The sequence below is a fragment of the Petaurus breviceps genome, unplaced genomic scaffold (assembly GCF_028583685.1).
Source record: "Petaurus breviceps papuanus isolate PSGF00001 unplaced genomic scaffold, PetGlider_PUasm1.0 90849, whole genome shotgun sequence".
NCBI lineage: Eukaryota > Metazoa > Chordata > Mammalia > Diprotodontia > Petauridae > Petaurus > Petaurus breviceps.
Genome location: NW_027187361.1, coordinates 4,241,016 through 4,246,112, shown reverse-complemented (window position 1 = coordinate 4,246,112; position 5,097 = coordinate 4,241,016). Strand labels below are relative to the sequence as shown.

Sequence of the window (5,097 nt, the reverse complement as noted above, 5' to 3'; positions counted from 1 at the left end):
CTCTAGGAGAGAAGTGTGATGGCAACAGAACCCTCAGATTGGTTGCCTGTACTGGGTTAAGTAAAGATATGTGAGTATGCTGTGCAGAGTCAAACTACCAGATGCTTACAAGGCATGATAAAAGTTTTTGACCAGGAGGCTGAAACTTGTATACCTGAGCATTAAAAGAATATTTGGGTAGGTTCTTAAAGTACAGGCAAGAGAGAGGGGATACTGAATTCGAATGTATCCATTTATAATTCTACTGTTCTGCATTTGGCAGCTGCCTTTACTTGATTGAAGGAGGACAGGTATAAAAAAGAACTCTCCAAATGGAGTTCATTAAGCTGGCGGAGGATTGGCTGCTTAGTCTTATTAACTGGTCTAAGACAGGATACTAGCTAAGAGAGTGTAGTGCTCAACTAAGTTGAATGATTTCCCTGGTAGGAGACAGATAAATCTGCTGTTAGGAGCTGGACATCCACGTCTAAAGAGGAGCCCTATAGGCTGAAAGTAACAAGTGTCTGTCCTGAGGGATATGAGTCTCCCGAGCTCAGAGGAAGTCTACAAAAGCAGCTTTTTTTTAAAGTAAATATAAAGTGTTTTATTAGCAAACTAAGTGTTTTCACTTAAAATCCCCCAGTTTTGCTTTGTCTTCTTGCCCCTCTAGCCTCGTGCTAGTGTCTAAAATGGGGCCCTTAGAATACGAGGTAGTTTGGGTTTTCTTGGGCTCTGCAGAGGCCTGGGAGCTTACCAGTCGCTGAGACCACGTGAGTACCTGTCTCTCCACTCGGTCTTTAAGGCCTGTGCCTTTCAGCACAAGCTTGAAAGTCCCTCCTGGGTATCAGGACCCTCCACTGTGGGCGCTCAGTCTTGAGCAGTGACTTTCAGAGTAGCTGTGTCCTTGCCGGTCATCTCTTTGGGTAAAGGCCCAATGGCTGGGCAGGGAACCTGTCCTGCTTCACAGGTACGTTCCCGCAGGCAATATTTTTGGGTCCAAAATTAGCAGGGTGAGAAAGCTTCCTTTTCTCTAGCTCCTCCATCCCGGCGACGTCATTCCCCCCGAGGATCTTTCTGGTGTGTTGCTGCGCGATTCTTCCGTGTTCTTGTTGTCCACATCCACCAGGACTTGTTCACCAGCATCTAAATAAAAGCGCAGAAATGGCGAGGGCGTCATGTTCTTGGATGTCTGCACTCGGGGGTTTTGTACTGAATCTGAGGAATGCTGAAAATACCACAAATTTCCTGACTCCCTCGCTCAGCTCCCCGTGGGTATTGCAAGTCGTGGTCGTGACCTTGACCGAGCTCTTAACCTCCCTGGCTCAGGTACTGCGGGGTCTGGAGGATGGGGAAGCGCCGCTTCATGGGCATCGCGGCGGCTGCGGGGAAGCCTGGGGGGCCGCAAGACTGGCAAATGCCCGGCCGCTCCAGCACGCGCTCTCCCGCCTCTAGGGTAGCAGCTTGGTCAAGGAGTTACAAGGGACTTCTGGAGTGTGGATGGATGAGGCAAAGAGGAAGAATTAAGGATTTATCAAGTGCCTACTATGTGCCAAGCACTGTACTGTACATTTAAAAATATGAAACATTATATCATTTGATAATGAGCTCTCCGTCTCCCTCCTCTGTCTCTGTCTCGGTCTTTCTGTCTTGATCTCTGTCTGTCTCTGTCTGCCTGTCTCTATGGCAGGAATGGTGGCGGAGAGGTTAGGAGTAAGTTTCTAGATTTGCTTTCTGGAGATGTTTCCTGTTATAATATCTAGAAACAGAGAAGTAAGCATAGATCAGTGGCAAAGCAAACCCTCAACAGGAATCAGTGATATTTCAGTTGTGTTAACCAAAGAATGATAGGGAAGTGGGGCTCTTGCCCTCCTCCTGCCTGCACTGTCCTCATCTCTAACTCTATCCTCTTAGCTGTAGGTTTTTTGGTAATAACCCGATCTCTGTGTTTGTTACTGAAACCAGTTGAGGCAACATATACCATGTTAGCTTAATGGAACAGAAGACTGGTTCAGTCGTTCAAAGTGTAATGATGCTATTACTCACACAAACTGTTTCCTGAAGTTCGCATATAGCTACTCTTGAACAAAATTTCTCTGCAGCACTAGCTTAGAATGAAATTACGTGCACATTTTCAGAACCTTTACATTAACTTCATGAAAGTACCAATTTTCAGACTAAAAGTATTAGGCTTCTATTCCACGCAAACGTCAACTTAATGTCAACGAAGTGGGGAATGGTTTACAGCTTTACAGTTTTCAAAAACCTGTAGAGGACTCTAGGGAGAAGCTGGCCCACATAGGAAAATAGTTGTTTCCAAGTAAAAGAAAAATGTAACATATTTAGATGGAGGTTTTTCCAATACCCAATAATACTTCTACTCAACTCCACTTTTCAGTACTTGAAGCTCTTCATTTTCCATTTTCTGTCTCAAGTTTAAAGCAAAAACTTTCCTTCTCACTTTCTTAGATTTAAAGCAACAGAATGCAACTTTGTAATACTGAACTAGATAATGACAGACTCTGATAATGAAAAATGTTCAAATTAATATGATTAACTTGGGTAGATGAATGAAAAATAGTAAATAAATGCAAAAAACAAGAAAACCAAAATTCTTCACCTACACTGGATTATCACAACCAGGAAGGCAGATCAACTAATCTATGGGTTAAGAAGGCAGCAGTTGTCATTAGCTCTAAAGAAGGCACCAGTTTCTCTTCCATTCTGAGATTGCTTGTGGGCTGTAGGACACACACACACACACGCACACACACACACACACACACACACACACACACACACACACACCCCAGAATCTAAGCTTCAAGTATTTTTTATACTATAGATTGGCTATGAGTTTTGGAAAGATGAAAAGAGATTCAAATGAGGCTTCTTGGGGGCAGAGTTGCGCTGACTAGGGAAGTCTTATTACCTGGGTGGTTTTTTTTTGTGTTCCTGTTAATGCTTCTATGAACCTGGCTAAAGTGCTGTAATTGGACAATCTAGATGCTTTAGGATTTTAGGTAAAGCATATACTGAGAAGCTACACAGTGATGACTATAACACAAGATTAGTGATTTCTCTGTTCTTGGCAACATCTAAGTCCTTCTCTCATCATTCAGATATGTCTTCATTAGCAACCAAAGGATCCTGGCAGACAGCAGTTATGGGGCACTAAAACACTGTCAACTACTTGAGGGCAAGAGTTGTTTCAGGTCTTTTAGAAAAAATGTAATTTTATTTTTCACCGTTATAGAATGGGAAGAAAGCAGTTGCTTAATAAGTATCTATCAAGTTAAATTGAAAACACTTTACAGGTAGTCAACATAGTGAAATAAATAAAGCATTCAGCTGAGCTCTCCCAACATTGCCCTCCAAAACAACTTGAAAGCAATGCTTCAAATTGAATCTTGGAGTGGCAGAGCCAACAAAAGTTTAGAGTGAGACATTCTTTTTTATTTTTTTGATCTGTACTATTTTTATTTAGTCTTTTATTTTCTCCCAGTTACATGTAAAAACAATTTAAACATTTATTTTTAAAACTTTGAGTTCCAAATTGTCATCTTCCCCCATTGAGAAAGCAAGCAATTCAATATAAGCTATACATATATATTCATGCAAAACATATTCATAATAGTAATGTGGTGAAAGAAAATATAGACCAAAAAAACCTCAGGAAAAATAAAGTAAAAAAAAAGTATGCTTTAATCTGTATTCAGACACAATCAGTTCTTTCTCTGGGGATGGATAGCATTTTTCACCATAAGTCCTTCACAGTTGTCTTGAATTGTTGCATTGATGAGAATAATCAATTCACAGCTGATCATCTTACAATATTCCTGTTATTTTGTACACATACATTTCACTTTGTATCATATTATGCAAAAGTCTTCCCAGGTTTTTCTGAGAGCATCCTACTTATCATTTTATATAGTACAATAGTATTCCATCATAATCATATGCCACAACTTGTTCAGCCATTCCCAACTGATGGGCATATCAATATCTAATTCTTTATCCTCAGAAAAGAACTGCTATAAATATATTTTTTTAAATATAGGTCCTTTTCCTTTTTCTTTTACTTTTTGAATGCAGACCTAGCAGTGGCAATGCTAGGTCAAAGTGTACACATGGTTTTATAGCCTTTAGAGTATAGTTCCAAATTCCTCCAGGGATAGTTGAATCAGCTTACAACTCCACCAACAAGATTAATGGGGAGTGAGACATTCTTTCAGTCAAAGACAACTTAGGAGATCAGAAAAAGAGCTCTGCGGCATGGGTGGAGGCTGACCCAAAGCCCACATGGATGAAATAACACTGGTAGGATGAGGTGTTGGCAACAGAATCAACAACAGCTTTGGGAGCTCTCAAGTCAGATGGAAGGGGACCTGGCAACTGGTTAAAAGGAGGTTTATAAGGCCCTCCAGTGCCAGCCCTGAACTGAGGACAACAGGCTGTTTGGCACCTCCATTACTTTTATTCACTTCTGGGTCATAGTTCAAGGGTGGAGAGAAGGTCAAGAAGGAGTAGTTTCTCTGAGAAGCAATATTGCCTTTGGATATAACAGATCAGGAAGCATGAGGGATAGTATCATTTTTGTACCAAGAAAGCTGGGGCCCTGAGGAGCAGTATTGATTACAATCTAAAGGGATTAGGGCTCTTCCTGGGCAAGGATCAGAGTACAGACCCAGAGAACAGTGAGCACAGCTCTCCCCAGATCTCACTACCTTGTAAGCACTAAAATCTTCTAAACACTCAGAACTAACTTTGAAAGCAGTAGTGCAAAAAAATCTGAAGCTTAAGAAAGTATCCCTTCTTCCCCCCCATGTCAGGAACAGAACCCATCTTTAATATAAAGGTAAAAATTAAGAAATAGGATGGGAAAAGGAGAAAACAACAACAATACCAACAAAACCTTGAAAATAAAAGCTATTATTGTGACAGGGAAAATCAAGACAAAAACTCAGAAAAAGCCAACAAAGTCAAAACAGAATTAAAAAAAAACTTCAAAGAAAAATGTAAATTGTGTACAAGTCCAACAAGAATTCCTGGAAGAGCTAAAAAATTATTTTTGAATTTAGAGGGGTAGAGGAAAATTAGGTAAAAAACTGAAAGCAAATG

General features: G+C 40.7%; 1 pseudogene; it reads right to left on the bottom strand.

Moving 5' to 3' along the window:
• Window positions 1–846: 846 nt before the first annotated feature.
• Window positions 847–1,350, bottom strand: LOC138149821 (small ribosomal subunit protein mS25 pseudogene; annotated as a pseudogene).
• Between the last annotated feature and the right edge of the window lie 3,747 nt (window positions 1,351–5,097).